Source organism: Ostrinia nubilalis, chromosome 21 (assembly GCF_963855985.1).
Source record: "Ostrinia nubilalis chromosome 21, ilOstNubi1.1, whole genome shotgun sequence".
In the NCBI taxonomy this organism is placed as follows: domain Eukaryota; kingdom Metazoa; phylum Arthropoda; class Insecta; order Lepidoptera; family Crambidae; genus Ostrinia; species Ostrinia nubilalis.
The window spans coordinates 13,792,750-13,815,798 of NC_087108.1; positions in this window are offsets into that span (position 1 = coordinate 13,792,750).

Below are 23,049 nucleotides of genomic sequence, written 5' to 3' on the forward strand. Positions count from 1 at the left end.
GCCGTGAATTTTATTTAAACACTATAATTAAATTAAATAGACTAAAATAATACTACTTACTTAAAACTAAATAAATGTTTTATTTAAACAATACCTAAGTATTTTAATTACCTCTACACATATATGTAGTACATACATACAGGAACAGATATTAATATTTAAATTCTATGACTGTAATAATGTCTATGTTATTCAGGGCACTTACACACGCCCCATATACGACCTATATTAATGTACTTACCTATAACTTGCTCTACCATTATACGTACTCTACCATAAGAGTTTGGGTCTGTAGAGTATGTAATAGTTAAAATAAAAGAAATATTTAGCAAAACGCGTTTAGTGACATAGTGACTCAACTTCGTTTTGTTTTAATAAGTATGATATTATTTAATGTCAAGAACTTGTTTTGGTTTTTTGTGCATTAGAATTTGGGCAGGCTTTAATGAGGCCATAATTTTAAAGGTAAATTAATTATATTGACGGAACAACGCGTGCGAGTAATTTGTTTCTCAAGCGATTAAACATGGCGTGTCGCGCGTTTCCGCGTGCGTCGCATCATCGACTTAGGTGACGCTTCGAGGATATTCATCCTCGGATTATTGTCTCCCTATCTAATTGTTAGGTGTCGAATCATCCGCAGAATATTTAGCTTTGGATGAAACGTCACCGTTTCAAACTTATAAGTGCCAGATCTAATACTCATTATTTTATCTTATTCATAATTTTATTTAGACTCCGTCATCTGACCTGTTTTACCACTTGCCGCTAAAGATTGATTGTTGGCTTTTTAAAACTAATAATGCTGTCTTTTTTGTTGGATGGCGTTAATTATGTCACATGTGTATAACTCTCCGAAGTTTTACTAGGAACTGGTGAAACTGGCTTTAGTAGATTGGTAACTATTTTTTTAACATCGTGGGTATAAAATATCGACAGCTGTTTTCAATTTAGCTGTTCACAGTACACATGCATGGATCAGGATGTACGTACAAGCCGACTAAAGTAGCCTGGTAATAAAGCAGAGAGTGGAAGTACGATCTTTCGATATCTTATTAACTTAGCGGTGGGTGGACAAAACTCAATCAGGCTATCAATAAAATATCGGCGCGGCGAGAGCGACGATGAAAGTCGCGGGCACAGCGCGTCCATAAAAACTGTGATTGAATTGCGCGGGCTCTCAGGCGGCGTAGTGCAGCCAACTCGAGCAGGCGCGAGGAGATTGGAGATCTTGCAATCGAATAAAGTTGACTAGCATTTACACGGCATCAGACAGCGCCTATCAACCACGGTTCAGTCACGCATTTTAACCTTCTTCGGCCATGTATCTCGGCGCAGTAATGACTCCATAGAGCGTCTCGTAGTGCAGGGAAAAGTTGAGGGTGTGTAATGTATGATATAACTACATATCATATAACTAGCTTTGGTCGCCCGCTACGCGGGCTACAAAAGCTAGATCTGCGATGCTGGCCGCTCCGGGCTTCGCCCTACGCGGCGCTCGGCCTGCGGCCTCGCATTCGGAGCTCGGCCTTCGGCCTCGCAAAAATTGCAGGGGGGCGTTGTCGTTTGTCACGGTGCTCTTGTGCTTTTTTGACGCAACACAAGTAAATCTATGGCGACTGTGGGGATTTGAACCATCGCTCGGCCTTCGGCCTCGCCTTTCTGTCTGTCACTGGGCTCTAGTCCTTTTTTGACGCATTAAAAATAAATCTATGGCGACTCACAGGCTTTAAACTATCGCTCGGCCTTCGGCCTCGCCTTTTTCTACGTTAACCAAGCCCCCCTGCATACAATTTGTATGGAAAACTCAGTTCCATTTGGAAAATGGGTAACTGCTTAGCGGCCATCTTGGATTTCCAAAATTTTGCATTTTTCCCTTAATCTGGACGATTTTCCGCGCCGAACCCTATTTTTCATTTTTTTCTATCCTCACCCAGTCCCGTGAAACAATTCCTTAAAACCACCCAAGTCCCAAAATTTTGAGTTCCCCTAACTCCCAGTGTTGCCAGGTGATCGAGATAAAAATAGTCAAATGTCATTAGTTTGACCTATTTGCAGGAGGCGTCATCCAAATTTCTGACCGGAAGTCGTTATTTCCATTTTTTAAATTTTTTGACCAAATCTTCCAAAGTATGGCAACACTGGAAATTTTTGTTTTCCCAAACGATACTCCTTGACAAACTACGTAATCGCCCGATACAACTCGACTTTCCCAAATGTTGCCAACTGCCCGAAAAATGCATTTGAAAAATCGAAAGTCTGAAACTTTTTACAAAATGGCCACTCACTCGGTCGCCATCTTGATTTTCTGACATTTCGGATTTTTCCCATAGTCTGGATCGTATAACCGACCAAACCCCATTTTTAGACTTTTCCTCCCATATCTCCTTCTGTCCGTCCTTAACTTTAAAGACACCCATGTCGAAAAAAATACTTTTCCGCGTAGCTCCCAGTGTTGCCAGGTGATCGAGATGAAAATGGTCAAATGTCATTTGCACGACCCCTTTGCAGGAGGCGTCGTCCAACTTTTTGACCGGAAATCGTTATTTCTACTTTCGACATTTTTGGACCAAATCTCCTAAGGTATGGCAACACTGGAGAAATTTCTTCACCCAAGCGAAAACTCTCGACAGGATACACAACCGCCTCATACAACTCGACTTTCAAAAATGTTGCCAAGTTCTCGAAAAATGGATTCCAAAATTTCGAAATTTTCAACTTTTTACAAAATGGCCGCCCACGCCGCCGCCATCTTGATTTTCTGACATTTCGGATTTGTCCCATAATCTGGGTCGTATATCCGACCAAACGTCATTTTTATTTTTTTTCTGCCATAATTCTTTCTGTCTGTCACTAACTTTAAAGACACCCATGTCGCAAAAAAAACTTTTCCCCATAACTTTCAGTGTTGCCAGACTTTTTTGATAAAAATGGTGAAATGTCATTCGGGTCCCCAAATGTCACCAGACTGCATTCCAAGTTTATGGAATTTCTGGAAATTTCCATTTTCTACTATCCGGGGCCATGGTGGAAAATTTTCTTCCAAAATGGTAGTTTTTTCCGATTCATGGCAACACTCGAATAACAGACCAACAATCGCCCGGAACATTGTACCCCACTCCGATGTCGCCATCTACCGGAAAATTCGTGTCAAACTTTGGGAATTTTTTGATCGCAACAAAATGGCCGACAGCTCAGCCGCCATCTTGTTTTTTGATAATCTGTGCATGTGGCTCTAAAGAAGACTATACATGTCACAAACACCCAAAAGAAATTTTCAAAAACAATTGCGCATCTCGGAGTGACACCTCCCTAAAAACACCTCGAAATCGCATTTTCAATCCAAGATGGCGGCGCGGCCATTTTGTTTTTCCGTTTTTTTCTCAAATTTTTTAACACATCTTGGCAACCCCAACAAACTCCCAAAAAAGAAAAAATTCAGGACTGAAAACAAAAAAGTTGGTGTTTCAAAAAGTGCCGCCATTTTGTTTTTTGGTTCAAAAAATCTAGTAAAGCTGGCAGTCGAAAAATCTAGTTTAAAACAAACACCAAAAATTTTACCCATCTCCCCTTTAAATACCCCAAAAATACCCCTGATCAGTCAGTGAGTCAGTCAGTGGTAATCGAGCTTTATATAATATAGATACTTAAAGGATATAACATCAAATTATATACAATCGTTTAATATAATAATTATTTACTATAATAAACGAATAATATATTTTTAAAACGAATAATTTTAAGACAAATAACTATTAACTGATATAAAATGGTTTGATATAATGAATATTTTCTATAAAACTTACAATGTATACTATTTAAAACAAATAACATTCAAATCATATAAAAATAAAATGTCGAACAATCAAATGAGATAAAATTCTTTTCCTATAAAACTTAAATCATATAACAATAATAATTTTATATAAAGTTAATTTATTATAATAAGCATTGCATGCAGCAAGCAAGCAAGCGAGCAAGCAAGCAAGCTAGCAAGCAAGCTAGCATGCAGGCAAGCAAGCAGGCAAGCAAGCTAGCAAGCAAGCAAGCAAGCAGGCAGGCAAGCAAGCAAGCAAGCAAGCAAACAAGCAAGCAGGCATGCAGCATGCAAATTTGACTAAAAACTTGAGACTTCTGTCACGGCTCCGGCACTGCGGGGCTCTGGCGATCCCTCGCGTGCTAATCGTCGCAGATGGCTTTCGCTCGACACCGCGTCTTCGCCGCGGCGCCTCGCTTCCAGCCACCTGCTCCTCAGCCAGCGGGCCGCCTCGCCCCTCCGTGCCTTCGCGCTTCTAAATTACACTCTAGGGGTAGGGCAGACAAGACTACGTGGAGTCGGTTTTACGGCGATTCGTTTTTGTCACTAAAGTCATTTATAAGTCAAGCTAAAAAAGAACATACTTAAAGTTATATCTATCAGAAATTATATCAAGTAAAGAGTATAACAAATAATATTTATTACAAGTAATGGTTATGTGAAATAATATTTATATTAAACAAAATTACATCAAATGAGTCTTAGATTAAGTAAGGTTTTATATCAAATGTCTTTATGCGTTGTGATTAGTATCTGAAATGATATTATTAGAAATGATTTTGAAGTAAACATTATATGTTAAAAAATTATATCAAGTGTTATTATAACATACGTTTATTATACAATATGAACGTTATTGACATGAATTTATATCATATAAACTTATATAAACTGTCACGCACCCAAAAGTTGAGGGCACCAGACCACGTGGTAGATCACCAATGAGATGGACGGACCAGATCAAGGCCGCAACTAAGTGCTCGGTTAGCGAAAGTACCCGGAAAGCTGCAGTCCGCGAGGAATGGCGCCGTATTACGAGGAACATCACTCTGAATCGTGATTCAAAATGATGACCACGACCACTCTGACAAGAGTGTACCGACTGAGAAGAAGAAGAAGAAGCATTTACACATTATAATTTATGTAAATAACTTACATTTGAGGGTAAAGTGTTAAGTACTATTAGATATCGTAAAGAAAGCTCTAGATCGTAGTTTCAGTTACACTTTATCACGCACGATACTCGTAAGCGATAATAAATAACAGCGACGCTTTTATGTGCAATGTGCATGAAACGTTTTTTTTTAATTTGTTTCTGGGGCTTAGCTAAGACTTCTTACATCTCTTAGGAATCGATATGTTTTTCAGACTACACAAGAACAGATGAAAAAGCTATTCTCGGTGCCACGGAATGGAGGTTTATTGTTGTCTGTTGCACTCCCCATCTCGCAAGCTACCTCATCGCGCGAAGAGGAACGCAGCAGGCTCACTAGCACGCACGAGGCAAACTATACATAATCATAATTAATTATGCTCGACCCACTCTGAGATAACCTCTTTATTTATCACGCTTGTACGAAGGGTGTAACTATTTATTAAATATAGTAAACATTGTGTCTTTTTGTTAAAATTCATGGTGAAATTAAAATGAAAATTATTGTTATCTTAGCTGAATGAGAGTTTTCCAGAGTATTCTGGTAGGCCGAGCGGGACTAAGCCCGGCCGTTGGCCGCCAGGGGTTCGTCGCGACGGCTCTATTCAGCACTGAAAGCTTTTACTGACAACGGCTCTTTGTTCGAAGTCAATTACTGTTCACTTGTTACCTTTATCTTTGCTACGGAATGCGCAACCTTTCCGTTTATTTGGCCGCGACTCTATCAAATATTGCCGATGAATGGTTTACGATTTACGAGGTATTAAAAAAAAACTACCTACTAGATCGCGTTCAAAACAATTTACGTTGGTAGTTTTTATACAGTGTGAGTCACGTTAAACTGTACATATGAAAATAGATGAAACTAGACCTATTTTTATCGACAAAAAAGAGGTCAAAAAATTTTTGAATTTTTTTTTTAATTTTTTATCGAATTTTTTTTCTTCCAATTACTTATTGTAAAGAAAACGTAATAACTTTTAAACTAAGCGGTATATCCTGATAAAATAAAAACATTAATAATGCTAAATAACAGGAGATTCTAAAAAATTACATAAAATACACAAAAAAAGCCAAAAAATAATAAAAAATTATACTTTTTGAAAAAAATCTGCATAAAAATTCGTGTTTTTTTGGTTATTTGATATATTTCTCCAAAAAATGCCCCTATAACTGGTGGTTTTTATTACTTTGTATTATTCTCTATCGTATTACCTTCGTAAAACTAAAAATTGCATGTCTCTATCCCTATCACAACGTTTGCAATGATTGTTTGAACTAAGCCTCTCCGGGCGCGCCATTCAACACTTCGTTAACAACGAAACTGAAAATGGCTCTAGATTTGTAATTTTGATAAAGACAAGTTACATTTCAAATAAAAACAAAAGTTTTCGAAGTAAAATAAGCATTTTAGTTAAAATTAAAATTGTCTCTACCTGTAGCGGAGAATAATGTTGTGGCAGGCCTTTGTTCAAACGATCATAGCAAATGTTGTGATAGGGATAGAGACATGCGATTTTTGGTTTTACAAAGATAATACGATAGAGAATAATACAAAGTAATAAAAACCACCTGTTGTAGGGGCATTTTTTTGAGAAATTTATCAAATAACCAAAAAAATACGAATTTTTAAGCAGTTTTTTTTTCAAAAAGTCTCCTTTTTTATTATTTATTGGCATTTTCTGGGTATTTTATGTATTTTTTCAGTATCGCCTGTTATTTAGCATTATTACTGTTTTTATTTTATCAGGATATACCGCTTAGGTTAAAAGTTATTACGTTTTCTTTACAATAAGTAATTAGAAGAAAAAAAATTCTATAAAAAAATAAAAAAAAATAAGCCGGTAAACATTGGGGGTGACCATAGAAAATTTTGAAGTTAACGCCCAAAAACCGATTCCAAAAATATTTTTAAATATTTTTAAGTTAGGTTCTGAAACGAACCTAACCGGTTTTCAGAATGTCCTCAGGAACCTAACCGTAATTTTTCAGGAATTTTCAGTTACCGGTTTTTTGAAACCTAACCGGTTTTTGTTAGGTTTCATCAAGTTAGGTTCTGAAACGAACCTAACCGGTTTTCAGAATGTCCTCAGGAACCTAACCGTAATTTTTCAGGAATTTTCAGTTACCGGTTTTTTGAAACCTAACCGGTTTTTGTTAGGTTTCATCAAGTTAGGTTCTGAAACGAACCTAACCGGTTTTCAGAATGTCCTCAGGAACCTAACCGTAATTTTTCAGGAATTTTCAGTTACCGGTTTTTTGAAACCTAACCGGTTTTTGTTAGGTTTCATCAAGTTAGGTTCTGAAACGAACCTAACCGGTTTTCAGAATGTCCTCAGGAACCTAACCGTAATTTTTCAGGAATTTTCAGTTACCGGTTTTTTGAAACCTAACCGGTTTTTGTTAGGTTTCATCAAGTTAGGTTCTGAAACGAACCTAACCGGTTTTCAGAATGTCCTCAGGAACCTAACCGTAATTTTTCAGGAATTTTCAGTTACCGGTTTTTTGAAACCTAACCGGTTTTTGTTAGGTTTCATCAAGTTAGGTTCTGAAACGAACCTAACCGGTTTTCAGAATGTCCTCAGGAACCTAACCGTAATTTTTTTAGGAATTTTCAGTTACCGGTTTTTTGAAACCTAACCGGTTTTTGTTAGGTTTCATCAAGTTAGGTTCTGAAACGAACCTAACCGGTTTTCAGAATGTCCTCAGGAACCTAACCGTAATTTTTCAGGAATTTTCAGTTACCGGTTTTTTGAAACCTAACCGGTTTTTGTTAGGTTTCATCAAGTTAGGTTCTGAAACGAACCTAACCGGTTTTCAGAATGTCCTCAGGAACCTAACCGTAATTTTTCAGGAATTTTCAGTTACCGGTTTTTTGAAACCTAACCGGTTTTTGTTAGGTTTCATCAAGTTAGGTTCTGAAACGAACCTAACCGGTTTTCAGAATGTCCTCAGGAACCTAACCGTAATTTTTCAGGAATTTTCAGTTACCGGTTTTTTGAAACCTAACCGGTTTTTGTTAGGTTTCATCAAGTTAGGTTCTGAAACGAACCTAACCGGTTTTCAGAATGTCCTCAGGAACCTAACCGTAATTTTTCAGGAATTTTCAGTTACCGGTTTTTTGAAACCTAACCGGTTTTTGTTAGGTTTCATCAAGTTAGGTTCTGAAACGAACCTAACCGGTTTTCAGAATGTCCTCAGGAACCTAACCGTAATTTTTCAGGAATTTTCAGTTACCGGTTTTTTGAAACCTAACCGGTTTTTGTTAGGTTTCATCAAGTTAGGTTCTGAAACGAACCTAACCGGTTTTCAGAATGTCCTCAGGAACCTAACCGTAATTTTTCAGGAATTTTCAGTTACCGGTTTTTTGAAACCTAACCGGTTTTTGTTAGGTTTCATCAAGTTAGGTTCTGAAACGAACCCAACCGGTTTTCAGAATGTCCTCAGGAACCTAACCGTAATTTTTCAGGAATTTTCAGTTACCGGTTTTTTGAAACCTAACCGGTTTTTGTTAGGTTTCATCAAGTTAGGTTCTGAAACGAACCTAACCGGTTTTCAGAATGTCCTCAGGAACCTAACCGTAATTTTTCAGGAATTTTCAGTTACCGGTTTTTTGAAACCTAACCGGTTTTTGTTAGGTTTCATCAAGTTAGGTTCTGAAACGAACCTAACCGGTTTTCAGAATGTCCTCAGGAACCTAACCGTAATTTTTTTAGGAATTTTCAGTTACCGGTTTTTTGAAACCTAACCGGTTTTTGTTAGGTTTCATCAAGTTAGGTTCTGAAACGAACCTAACCGGTTTTCAGAATGTCCTCAGGAACCTAACCGTAATTTTTCAGGAATTTTCAGTTACCGGTTTTTTGAAACCTAACCGGTTTTTGTTAGGTTTCATCAAGTTAGGTTCTGAAACGAACCTAACCGGTTTTCAGAATGTCCTCAGGAACCTAACCGTAATTTTTCAGGAATTTTCAGTTACCGGTTTTTTGAAACCTAACCGGTTTTTGTTAGGTTTCATCAAGTTAGGTTCTGAAACGAACCTAACCGGTTTTCAGAATGTCCTCAGGAACCTAACCGTAATTTTTCAGGAATTTTCAGTTACCGGTTTTTTGAAACCTAACCGGTTTTTGTTAGGTTTCATCAAGTTAGGTTCTGAAACGAACCTAACCGGTTTTCAGAATGTCCTCAGGAACCTAACCGTAATTTTTCAGGAATTTTCAGTTACCGGTTTTTTGAAACCTAACCGGTTTTTGTTAGGTTTCATCAAGTTAGGTTCTGAAACGAACCTAACCGGTTTTCAGAATGTCCTCAGGAACCTAACCGTAATTTTTTTAGGAATTTTCAGTTACCGGTTTTTTGAAACCTAACCGGTTTTTGTTAGGTTTCATCAAGTTAGGTTCTGAAACGAACCTAACCGGTTTTCAGAATGTCCTCAGGAACCTAACCGTAATTTTTCAGGAATTTTCAGTTACCGGTTTTTTGAAACCTAACCGGTTTTTGTTAGGTTTCATCAAGTTAGGTTCTGAAACGAACCTAACCGGTTTTCAGAATGTCCTCAGGAACCTAACCGTAATTTTTCAGGAATTTTCAGTTACCGGTTTTTTGAAACCTAACCGGTTTTTGTTAGGTTTCATCAAGTTAGGTTCTGAAACGAACCTAACCGGTTTTCAGAATGTCCTCAGGAACCTAACCGTAATTTTTCAGGAATTTTCAGTTACCGGTTTTTTGAAACCTAACCGGTTTTTGTTAGGTTTCATCAAGTTAGGTTCTGAAACGAACCTAACCGGTTTTCAGAATGTCCTCAGGAACCTAACCGTAATTTTTTTAGGAATTTTCAGTTACCGGTTTTTTGAAACCTAACCGGTTTTTGTTAGGTTTCATCAAGTTAGGTTCTGAAACGAACCTAACCGGTTTTCAGAATGTCCTCAGGAACCTAACCGTAATTTTTCAGGAATTTTCAGTTACCGGTTTTTTGAAACCTAACCGGTTTTTGTTAGGTTTCATCAAGTTAGGTTCTGAAACGAACCTAACCGGTTTTCAGAATGTCCTCAGGAACCTAACCGTAATTTTTCAGGAATTTTCAGTTACCGGTTTTTTGAAACCTAACCGGTTTTTGTTAGGTTTCATCAAGTTAGGTTCTGAAACGAACCTAACCGGTTTTCAGAATGTCCTCAGGAACCTAACCGTAATTTTTCAGGAATTTTCAGTTACCGGTTTTTTGAAACCTAACCGGTTTTTGTTAGGTTTCATCAAGTTAGGTTCTGAAACGAACCTAACCGGTTTTCAGAATGTCCTCAGGAACCTAACCGTAATTTTTTTAGGAATTTTCAGTTACCGGTTTTTTGAAACCTAACCGGTTTTTGTTAGGTTTCATCAAGTTAGGTTCTGAAACGAACCTAACCGGTTTTCAGAATGTCCTCAGGAACCTAACCGTAATTTTTCAGGAATTTTCAGTTACCGGTTTTTTGAAACCTAACCGGTTTTTGTTAGGTTTCATCAAGTTAGGTTCTGAAACGAACCTAACCGGTTTTCAGAATGTCCTCAGGAACCTAACCGTAATTTTTTTAGGAATTTTCAGTTACCGGTTTTTTGAAACCTAACCGGTTTTTGTTAGGTTTCATCAAGTTAGGTTCTGAAACGAACCTAACCGGTTTTCAGAATGTCCTCAGGAACCTAACCGTAATTTTTCAGGAATTTTCAGTTACCGGTTTTTTGAAACCTAACCGGTTTTTGTTAGGTTTCATCAAGTTAGGTTCTGAAACGAACCCAACCGGTTTTCAGAATGTCCTCAGGAACCTAACCGTAATTTTTCAGGAATTTTCAGTTACCGGTTTTTTGAAACCTAACCGGTTTTTGTTAGGTTTCATCAAGTTAGGTTCTGAAACGAACCTAACCGGTTTTCAGAATGTCCTCAGGAACCTAACCGTAATTTTTCAGGAATTTTCAGTTACCGGTTTTTTGAAACCTAACCGGTTTTTGTTAGGTTTCATCAAGTTAGGTTCTGAAACGAACCTAACCGGTTTTCAGAATGTCCTCAGGAACCTAACCGTAATTTTTTTAGGAATTTTCAGTTACCGGTTTTTTGAAACCTAACCGGTTTTTGTTAGGTTTCATCAAGTTAGGTTCTGAAACGAACCTAACCGGTTTTCAGAATGTCCTCAGGAACCTAACCGTAATTTTTCAGGAATTTTCAGTTACCGGTTTTTTGAAACCTAACCGGTTTTTGTTAGGTTTCATCAAGTTAGGTTCTGAAACGAACCCAACCGGTTTTCAGAATGTCCTCAGGAACCTAACCGTAATTTTTCAGGAATTTTCAGTTACCGGTTTTTTGAAACCTAACCGGTTTTTGTTAGGTTTCATCAAGTTAGGTTCTGAAACGAACCTAACCGGTTTTCAGAATGTCCTCAGGAACCTAACCGTAATTTTTCAGGAATTTTCAGTTACCGGTTTTTTGAAACCTAACCGGTTTTTGTTAGGTTTCATCAAGTTAGGTTCTGAAACGAACCTAACCGGTTTTCAGAATGTCCTCAGGAACCTAACCGTAATTTTTTTAGGAATTTTCAGTTACCGGTTTTTTGAAACCTAACCGGTTTTTGTTAGGTTTCATCAAGTTAGGTTCTGAAACGAACCTAACCGGTTTTCAGAATGTCCTCAGGAACCTAACCGTAATTTTTCAGGAATTTTCAGTTACCGGTTTTTTGAAACCTAACCGGTTTTTGTTAGGTTTCATCAAGTTAGGTTCTGAAACGAACCTAACCGGTTTTCAGAATGTCCTCAGGAACCTAACCGTAATTTTTCAGGAATTTTCAGTTACCGGTTTTTTGAAACCTAACCGGTTTTTGTTAGGTTTCATCAAGTTAGGTTCTGAAACGAACCTAACCGGTTTTCAGAATGTCCTCAGGAACCTAACCGTAATTTTTCAGGAATTTTCAGTTACCGGTTTTTTGAAACCTAACCGGTTTTTGTTAGGTTTCATCAAGTTAGGTTCTGAAACGAACCTAACCGGTTTTCAGAATGTCCTCAGGAACCTAACCGTAATTTTTCAGGAATTTTCAGTTACCGGTTTTTTGAAACCTAACCGGTTTTTGTTAGGTTTCATCAAGTTAGGTTCTGAAACGAACCTAACCGGTTTTCAGAATGTCCTCAGGAACCTAACCGTAATTTTTCAGGAATTTTCAGTTACCGGTTTTTTGAAACCTAACCGGTTTTTGTTAGGTTTCATCAAGTTAGGTTCTGAAACGAACCTAACCGGTTTTCAGAATGTCCTCAGGAACCTAACCGTAATTTTTTTAGGAATTTTCAGTTACCGGTTTTTTGAAACCTAACCGGTTTTTGTTAGGTTTCATCAAGTTAGGTTCTGAAACGAACCTAACCGGTTTTCAGAATGTCCTCAGGAACCTAACCGTAATTTTTCAGGAATTTTCAGTTACCGGTTTTTTGAAACCTAACCGGTTTTTGTTAGGTTTCATCAAGTTAGGTTCTGAAACGAACCTAACCGGTTTTCAGAATGTCCTCAGGAACCTAACCGTAATTTTTCAGGAATTTTCAGTTACCGGTTTTTTGAAACCTAACCGGTTTTTGTTAGGTTTCATCAAGTTAGGTTCTGAAACGAACCTAACCGGTTTTCAGAATGTCCTCAGGAACCTAACCGTAATTTTTTTAGGAATTTTCAGTTACCGGTTTTTTGAAACCTAACCGGTTTTTGTTAGGTTTCATCAAGTTAGGTTCTGAAACGAACCTAACCGGTTTTCAGAATGTCCTCAGGAACCTAACCGTAATTTTTCAGGAATTTTCAGTTACCGGTTTTTTGAAACCTAACCGGTTTTTGTTAGGTTTCATCAAGTTAGGTTCTGAAACGAACCCAACCGGTTTTCAGAATGTCCTCAGGAACCTAACCGTAATTTTTCAGGAATTTTCAGTTACCGGTTTTTTGAAACCTAACCGGTTTTTGTTAGGTTTCATCAAGTTAGGTTCTGAAACGAACCTAACCGGTTTTCAGAATGTCCTCAGGAACCTAACCGTAATTTTTCAGGAATTTTCAGTTACCGGTTTTTTGAAACCTAACCGGTTTTTGTTAGGTTTCATCAAGTTAGGTTCTGAAACGAACCTAACCGGTTTTCAGAATGTCCTCAGGAACCTAACCGTAATTTTTTTAGGAATTTTCAGTTACCGGTTTTTTGAAACCTAACCGGTTTTTGTTAGGTTTCATCAAGTTAGGTTCTGAAACGAACCTAACCGGTTTTCAGAATGTCCTCAGGAACCTAACCGTAATTTTTCAGGAATTTTCAGTTACCGGTTTTTTGAAACCTAACCGGTTTTTGTTAGGTTTCATCAAGTTAGGTTCTGAAACGAACCCAACCGGTTTTCAGAATGTCCTCAGGAACCTAACCGTAATTTTTCAGGAATTTTCAGTTACCGGTTTTTTGAAACCTAACCGGTTTTTGTTAGGTTTCATCAAGTTAGGTTCTGAAACGAACCTAACCGGTTTTCAGAATGTCCTCAGGAACCTAACCGTAATTTTTCAGGAATTTTCAGTTACCGGTTTTTTGAAACCTAACCGGTTTTTGTTAGGTTTCATCAAGTTAGGTTCTGAAACGAACCTAACCGGTTTTCAGAATGTCCTCAGGAACCTAACCGTAATTTTTTTAGGAATTTTCAGTTACCGGTTTTTTGAAACCTAACCGGTTTTTGTTAGGTTTCATCAAGTTAGGTTCTGAAACGAACCTAACCGGTTTTCAGAATGTCCTCAGGAACCTAACCGTAATTTTTCAGGAATTTTCAGTTACCGGTTTTTTGAAACCTAACCGGTTTTTGTTAGGTTTCATCAAGTTAGGTTCTGAAACGAACCTAACCGGTTTTCAGAATGTCCTCAGGAACCTAACCGTAATTTTTCAGGAATTTTCAGTTACCGGTTTTTTGAAACCTAACCGGTTTTTGTTAGGTTTCATCAAGTTAGGTTCTGAAACGAACCTAACCGGTTTTCAGAATGTCCTCAGGAACCTAACCGTAATTTTTCAGGAATTTTCAGTTACCGGTTTTTTGAAACCTAACCGGTTTTTGTTAGGTTTCATCAAGTTAGGTTCTGAAACGAACCTAACCGGTTTTCAGAATGTCCTCAGGAACCTAACCGTAATTTTTCAGGAATTTTCAGTTACCGGTTTTTTGAAACCTAACCGGTTTTTGTTAGGTTTCATCAAGTTAGGTTCTGAAACGAACCTAACCGGTTTTCAGAATGTCCTCAGGAACCTAACCGTAATTTTTCAGGAATTTTCAGTTACCGGTTTTTTGAAACCTAACCGGTTTTTGTTAGGTTTCATCAAGTTAGGTTCTGAAACGAACCTAACCGGTTTTCAGAATGTCCTCAGGAACCTAACCGTAATTTTTTTAGGAATTTTCAGTTACCGGTTTTTTGAAACCTAACCGGTTTTTGTTAGGTTTCATCAAGTTAGGTTCTGAAACGAACCTAACCGGTTTTCAGAATGTCCTCAGGAACCTAACCGTAATTTTTCAGGAATTTTCAGTTACCGGTTTTTTGAAACCTAACCGGTTTTTGTTAGGTTTCATCAAGTTAGGTTCTGAAACGAACCTAACCGGTTTTCAGAATGTCCTCAGGAACCTAACCGTAATTTTTCAGGAATTTTCAGTTACCGGTTTTTTGAAACCTAACCGGTTTTTGTTAGGTTTCATCAAGTTAGGTTCTGAAACGAACCTAACCGGTTTTCAGAATGTCCTCAGGAACCTAACCGTAATTTTTCAGGAATTTTCAGTTACCGGTTTTTTGAAACCTAACCGGTTTTTGTTAGGTTAGGTTAGGTTAGGTTAGGTTAGGTTAGGTTAGGTTAGGTTGGGGTGCGGTGGTGAGGGACCTCCCCGTGGTGCACCCCGGGCAACGGCCGCGTGTTCTGTCACGCGGGCGGCTGACTTCTCACCGGCGCGGCAGGTTGCGTCAACTCGGCGGACCTGTCGGGCAACCCGTAACCCCCCAACGGAGGGGGGCCGGGGGCCCCGGCTACGGAAGTCGGGGTCAAGACAAGGAAAAGTCTATAAAACCCTCAAATGCCAAGGTCTGGGGGGGGCCGAGGAGCAGTGTCGGGTGTTAACAGCTCGACACGGTCGGTGGAGTATCATCGGCCGTTACCCCTCCCGGGAGTAAGGTGGGGCAGCTGCGCCCGCAAGCAGTGGAAAAAATGAATAGTGGTAAAACGGTAAAAACTACCCGGGCGGGTCCCAGCCATGCTGGGGAATCCCGTGGCCGCTCACAAGGCGGTCGGCCCTGTGTATACGGGGGGGCCAACACTATTCCGCGGTCTCGGCCGCGTCACGACGACTCAAGCAACCACAACACGGACTCGAACTCGCATAACGGAACGGATACTGACGAAAAGGAGGTGGAGGCCTGTGCCCCGTTGGCACACGCCGAAACCAACGACCAAGGCAAATCCCAGACGGACTCTGAGAAGGAGAAGGAGAGGGAGAAATCGGCGCGGAAGCGCCGGCGTCGGCAGGGGAGTGCTCGAACTAGCACCGATAACTCTTCCCTGTCAGAAGAGGAGACGGCCCCGGCCCCCAAATTTAGCACTGCACGCCGTGGCAAGAAAGCCGGCAGTGCCCAGCGGGCCCAGGACTACTACCGGAGAGTAGAAGAGCTGGAGGAGCTCGATTTCAATGTCGACCTGGACAAGAGGGCCAAGGCCAGCCTGATCCGCCGCGAAGGAAGCCGGGCGGGTGGCTCAACCTCGCCGGACCTCGAAGACCCCAAGTCCAGGGTCGATTACGAGCGGCTGGATCTGGAACAGCTGAGGGCCCGCGGGGGACTGTTTGTCTCCGAGATCGCCCGCGTCTCCCAGATCTCTGGACGGCTACAGGGCCCCCTGAAAGGAGCCCTCAACAGGTCGGCGGACAACTTAGCGGGCATTCTCGACCAGCTCGCAGCCCGCTCAGAGACCGAGGAAAACCGCCGGCTGAGAGTCGACAACGCCAACCTGAGGCGAGAGGTCGAGGGCCTCCATGGAGAGATCCGCGCCCTTAGGCGTGATATGGCGGAACTCACTGCCAACGTAGGCAAGAATGCCAACAAACGGGCGACACCCCCGCCGGCGGCCCCGTCAGCTGGCGAGGAGGAGATGAAGCCGCAAGCTCCAGTGAGGGACCCCCTTCCACAGGGCGCACTATGCGCCCAGTCAATTGAGGAGCTGCTGCAAATGGCATGCCAGAGGGCCGTCGACTCGGCGGCTAAACTCATCGACGCCAGACTGGGGGATCTGGAGAGCCGTCTGCCGCCCCAGAAGACCCTCCGCCCCCCGCTCGCGGCCGATAGAAGAACTCCCCCGGCCTCTACGGAGGGCCCAACTCCAGCGCCAAGGCCAGCCCCCGGGCCAAAGAAGACGCGCCCGACAAGGCCGCAACCCCCTTCCCAGCCGGAACCAGTGGCTTCCAGCCAAGAGGTACAGACGGCGCCCTCATCGGCTCCTCCAGCCGAAACATGGGCCACCGTGACGCGAAAGGGGAAGAAGGGGAAACCCAGGACTGCCGCCGCTTCCCAACCGGTCCCTGCGCCCAGAACGGCTTCAACGGCGCCGAAACCGAAGCCCAAGCGGGTGAAACTGACCCCTCCCCGCAGCGCGGCCATCGTGGTGACGCTGCAGCCAGAGGCGGCCAAGAGGGGGTCTACCTACAAGGAGGTGCTCACCAAAGCTAAGGCTGCAGTGGACCTGTCCGAGCTGGGTATCCCCAGCATAAAGGTCACTGACTCGGCGACCGGAGCTCGTCTTATCGAGGTTCCTGGCGCTGAGTCCAGAGAAAAGGCCGACAAGCTGGCGGAGAAACTGAAGACGGTTCTTGGTGGCGATGTGACTGTCACCAGACCTGAGAAGCGCGCGGGCGTGCGCATCTCTGGCCTGGACGAGTCCGTCACCAGGGAGGAGGTCGCCGAAGCAGTGGCCAACAAGACGGGTTGTTCTCTGGAAGCTGTCAGAGTGGGGGAGATCCGGCGCAGCTCCCGTGGAGAGGGAATAGCCACACTCAGCTGCCCGGTTGTTGCGGCCAAGGCACTGTCGGAGGCCGGCCGCTTCCTGATTGGGTGGTCCTCGGCCCGTGTCCAAATCTTGGAGGCTCGCCCGATGCGCTGTTTTAAGTGCATGGGGCTTGGACACACCCGACAGCTGTGCCCTTCTTCGGCTGACCGCAGTGGCCTGTGCTTCCGGTGTGGAAATCCGGGGCACAAGGCCGCCGAATGTTCGGCAAAGGACGCGCGCTGCGCTGTTTGCGCTGAAGCCGGCCGCGATGCCAGCCATCACATGGGGGGTAGGAATTGCAACCCCCCACAATCAAGAGGGAAGACAGCCGCAGGGGTTCTGGCCCCCCTGGTAGAGGAGCACCATGAGCAGTGCGAGGAGGCAGACATGCTCGATGGGTAGTCGCCAAATCTGCTTCCTCCAGGGGAACCTTAACCACGCTGCTGGGGCGCAGGATCTCTTTCTGCAATCCCTAGCAGCGTGGAACATTGACGTTGCGGTTGCCGCAGAACCCTACTGGGTTTCCCCTCAACCCCACTGGGCAGGAGATTCCGGGGGTCACGTGGCCATCGTCTGCCGCACAGGACCCGCTGCCAAACCCCTCATACCGCGGGAGCGTGGCCCCGGGTTTGTCTCGGCTGTTTGGGGGGAGTACGGAATCGTCGGTGTGTACTTCTCGCCCAACCGACCTCTGTCGGACTTTGAGGCATTCCTGCACACCCTGGGGCCGGTAGTCCAAAGGCTTGCGCCGCATCAGGTTGTCCTTATGGGCGACCTGAACGCCAAATCGCAGGCTTGGGGCGGGAACACCACCGACGTCCGAGGCAGGGCCCTCGAGGACTGGGCAACGGAGGTCGGGCTGTCGGTCCTTAATACGGGGACAGATTACACGTGCGTGCGGCCGCAGGGCAACTCAAGGGTGGATGTTTCTTTCGCTACCCCTGCGACGGCACGCCGTGTAGTCAATTGGCGGGTAATGGAGGAGGAGACTCTCTCGGACCACTTGTATATCCGATTTGAAATCTCCCCCTCCTCGAGCCCCAACGCTCCCCGTCGATCCGATAGCTCGCCCTATCCCAGGTGGGCCATCACCAGGCTGGATAGGGAAAAAGCCGAGGAAGCCGCTATTGTCCAGGCCTGGTGCTCAAAAGGGAGAGCTCCCCCACCGGATGCAGACACCGGTGCCGCCGAACTCCGCGCAGCGCTGGTGGCGGTCTGCGACGCGGCTATGCCGAGAGTCCGCTGTGTGCCGAACCGACAGCAAGTTTACTGGTGGACCCAAGAGATAGCGGAACTCCGGGCCACCAGCAATGCAGCTAGGAGGGCGTACACTCGCCACCGCCGCCGCGCAACCCGCAACCCGGAGGAAGAAGGCCGACTCTACGATGCGTTCAAGGAGTCTAGAAGAGTCCTCCGGATCGCCATCTTGGAGGCCAAGGCGGAGGCTCATAACTCCATGCTGGAGGAGCTTGACGCGGATCCGTGGGGGCGCCCATACCGTGCTGCGCGTAACAAACTTCGCAGCCAAACAGCGCCCGTCACGGAAACCATGGAGCCGGCCCTTCTCCGACAGGTTATAGAGAGCCTGTTCCCCGAACAAGGGAACTCATCTGACCCAGCCCTCCCAGAGCCCAGGGTTAGTCGACAGGAGCCTCCGTTTCAACCTGTGTCGGAGGTGGAAGTGGGTGCCGCGCTGGACCGGCTCCATGGCAAAAGGAGAGCCCCGGGCCCCGACGGGATCCCTGGCAAAGTCCTCCGCCTGGCCATGCGGGTTGAGGAGAATGAGGGTAAGCTTCGGGAACTGTTCGACATAAGCCTTAGAACCGGACAGTTCCCGAAGCCTTGGAAAGAGGGCCGCCTGTGCCTGCTGCACAAGGAGGGTCGCCCAGCCGACTCCCCGTCCGCCTACAGACCCATCGTGTTGCTTGATGAGGCGGGGAAGGTACTCGAAAGGGTCCTGGTTTCCCGCCTCACCAGGCACCTCGAAGACGTTGGCCCAAACCTATCGGACCGACAGTTTGGCTTCAGGGCGGGACGCTCTACTCTCGATGCCTTGTCCGCCTTGAAGTCAACAACGGAGGAGGCCGTGTCCCGCGGAGAGAGGGCAGTGGCGGTGTCTTTGGACATCGCCAACGCCTTTAATAGCCTGCCCTTTGATGTGATAGTGTCGGCGCTCCACCACCACGGAGTGCCGGCCTATCTCATCAGGCTGCTGGCGGACTATCTGCGGGACCGGGAGGTGTCTTACGTGGACGGGAACGGCGAACTGGTTCGGCATGCGATCTCCTGCGGAGTCCCCCAGGGATCGGCCCTCGGGCCGACTCTCTGGAATATCGGCTACGACAGTGTGCTGCGGTGCAGGCTCCTCAGAGGGACGAGCCTGCTCTGCTATGCGGACGATACACTGGTCGTAGCCACAGGAAGGGCTCTGCCGGAGCTGTACTTGCGGGTGGAGGCGGCCACCGAGATGGTTGTGGCCCGCATCAGGGGCTTAGGTCTAAAAGTAGCCCCTCAGAAAACCGAGGCCCTAATGTTCCATGGGCCACGGCGCGGGCCACCCCCGGGTGCCCACCTCACAATCGAGGGCGTCCGGGTGACGATCGGTGCCCAGATGAAATATCTGGGCATCGTGTTGGATGGGCGGTGGACATTCCACTCCCACTTTGAGGGACTGGCTCCTAAACTGGTGGGAGCGGCAGCGGCCCTGGGTAGGCTGCTGCCTAACGTAAGGGGCCCCAGCGTAAGCTGTCGCAAACTTTACGCTGGGGTTATACGAAGCATGGCCCTATACGGAGCCCCAATCTGGGTCGGTTCCCTCGATCGGGAGAACCGTGCCGCCCTGCGGCGCCCGCAACGAACCATAGCGTTGCGGGCTATTAGAGGCTACCGCACCGTTTCACACGGTGCGGCTTGTGTGCTGGCCGGACTCCCCCCCTGGGAGCTTGAGGCCGAGGTTCTTGACGCGGTCTATAGGTACCGAACGTCAAGGCGGCAAGCGGGGGAGCGTCCGGCCTTCGAAGAGGTGGAGCGCGTCCGTGATCTTGCTCGGGAGGAGCTTCTGCGGCGCTGGGAGCTGGAGCTGGTGGGTCCCCGCTATGGCGTAAGAACCATAGAGGCGATCCGCCCAGTCCTGGATCAGTGGGTTCATCGGAGGCACGGCTCCCTTACTTATCGCCTGGTGCAGGTGCTGACCGGACACGGATGTTTCGGTTGGTACCTGCATCTGATAGGTAGGGAGCCCAGCCCCGTATGTCACGAGTGCGGCGCTGCGGAGGACACGGCCCAGCACACCCTTGAGGCGTGCCCGGCTTGGGTCCCGCAGCGCCGCATTCTGACTGCGATGATCGGTCCGGACCTCGCGCTCCCCAGCGTCGTAGTTGCGATGCTCCTGGGCGAGAGCGCGTGGGACGCCATGGTCTCCTTCTGCGAAGAGGTGATGACGCAGAAGGAGACCGCGGAACGGGCTCGGGAAGAGGATCCCGAAGCCCACGCGCTCCGGCGCAGACGGCCGGGAGGAAGAAGGAGGAGATTCGCTCGCCTCCTTCCGCCTCCCTAGGTGAGACCAGTGGGTGTTAGGCCGGGGGGCCCATCACCCACATTGCACGGTCTCACCCTGTCTGGGGGGGTCTACCAGTGTACCGGTAGACCCCCTCTTTAGCGCGGAGGCCCGGCAAGGCTGGGCGATGCGTTGGCACGGCGTGGTGGAATCGATAAGCGCCCCATGTCGTGCCAATAAAACGCAGAGGGTGCACCGCAGGTTTTTAGTGGGTATACTTGTCGGGTGGCAGCCGCTATTGCTGCCATCCGACAAGGGAGTCCCACATAACCCGTCGCTTCCCTCGAGGCGGCGGGTATACGCAAAGTATTTTCCTGCGCAAAAAAAAAAAAAAGGTTAGGTTAGGTTAGGTTAGGTTAGGTTAGGTTAGGTTAGGTTAGGTTAGGTTAGGTTAGGTTAGGTTAGGTTAGGTTAGGTTAGGTTAGGTTAGGTTAGGTTAGGTTAGGTTAGGTTAGGTTAGGTTAGGTTAGGTTAGGTTTTTTTTTTTTTTTTTTTTTTTTTTTTTTTTTTTTTTTTTTTTTTATACCTCTGACGATTTCATATCAGAGCCTTTCGTATTAATTTTGTTCATTTATTTGCTATGGGTTTTAGGGTTTTAAAGTTAGTTGTTTTTGAGTTTTTGCTTGTTTTATTTTACTGTTTGTTGTTAACTTTTGAAACATTTACCAAATTTCTATGTTATATTTACTATTTTCATTTTTCATGTTTTGTGCCAATTTGCTTTTTTATTTTAACTCTAAATTTTTTGTTCTACTTTATCTAAAAATGATGTTCTTAATTTTGTTTACATTTGTATTAAATTTTTCTTGAAATTTGTGCCGAATGTTATTTTTCGAGATTAAAATTGTTATTTCCAAATTCAGACTTTTTATTGCCTAAAATGTTGTTCTACTGTATTTTCATAATACTGTGTCAACATTTTACTTAGTTCTTGGGAGTTTTTGCCGTGGTTGTCTGCTATGGTTTTCAAAAGGTTCAATTTGAACATCAAATTGACTCCATTTTGCAATTTTAGTTTTAATTTCGAAATTAAATTTTGAATTTTGTTTTTGTCTGCCAAAAAAGTAAGAATGGAGTTTTGAAACTCAAAATTTTGATGTGACGTCATTAAAATTCCTAACCGCCTAACACCGATGACAAGGAGTATGTGAGACTCATTTTTCGTGAGCTGGATCTTACTCCCCATGACCACCTTAGCAATAGGCCACTGTGGACCTGGCCAACGCGTCCCACCGCCTGCGCACTGGGCAGTCACTGCTAAAAGCATTGTGCTGGACATGCTCCGCTTTGGCCCGCTGGCAGTTCCGGCACGACGGTGCCCCGCCAGCGAGCTTCTCGGCGCAGTCGGTGCTGACGTGTGCCCCCCCACAGTGGCTGCAGACATCCGCGGACTCCGTGCAGAATCTCTTGCTGTGGCCGTAGCCCAGACACCTGGTGCACTGCACGAGAGGTGACTGGTCGGCCACTCTGATGCTCTGCAGGTCGATGTGCACGGTTCCCGCTTCAGTCGCTCGCTGCCAGATGGTCGGGGAAACGCTCATCACTATATGTTGTGTATGCGGGTTCCTGGCTTTCTTTTTGTAACGGATCTGGATCCGGTCCTCCCCCTCGCGGAGGTCACGAAAGACACTCCCGTTCTGCTTCCTCAGTGCCTTCAGGACGTCCTCATCACTATTTAGCAATAAGACGTCCTTCAGCACCAGGAGCGGGTCTTTGTTTTTCATGTCCTCCGCGATGAGAAGGCCACCCGTACCCTCGATCCTCTCCTTCACTTTTCTCCTCTCCTCTTCACTTCCACATCCCATAATAATTTTCGCGTGTTTCGCTTTCCGTATGCGTTCAACACGCACCCAGCCCTCCTTGGCGTTGACGGCTTCCCTGACCTTCCGCAGCACCTCCTCCCCAGTCTCCGTCCCATCCTTCGATGAGACGACGACGGAGTGGAGGGCCGACCGGATCTGTTGACGCTGCTGGTTGGGCACGGAAGCCGCCACGCTGGCGTAGGTCGTCTTCTCCAAGGAACTCCGCTGTTTTTCCATCTCCTCCTTCAGATTGTCCATTTTCATGCTATTTTCCAGCAAAAGTCTCCGGTTTTCCCGGATTTCTGCCACTATCCCATCCTCGTCGAGTCTCCTTTCCTCTCCCCTATCCTTTTCCTTCTCTATCTCGGGTTCAGGCTCAACCATGCTCTTGCTGGGAGCCTTCCCCTTCCGATCAATCTCAGACTCCTTGACGAGTTGGTACAGCCGATCCAGAGCCTCAATTACGGTGGTCTTAATGTCGCCCCTCAGATTACGTGCGGTATTAAGGCTCATCTTCGCCTTCTGAAGGGAGGCTCTGGCATCGGCTGTCCGATCCTTAGTGGCAGTGGGAACTTTGGGTGAGCTCGCCGAAGCCGCCTCCACTGAAGCCCGGCGCACTGGCGCGGGTTTCTTGGGGGCTTTCGGAAGTTCGGCCCGCGGCGGTGTCGAGTCAGAAGCGGAGGAAAGCCCAGCTTTCCCCGCCTCCCACT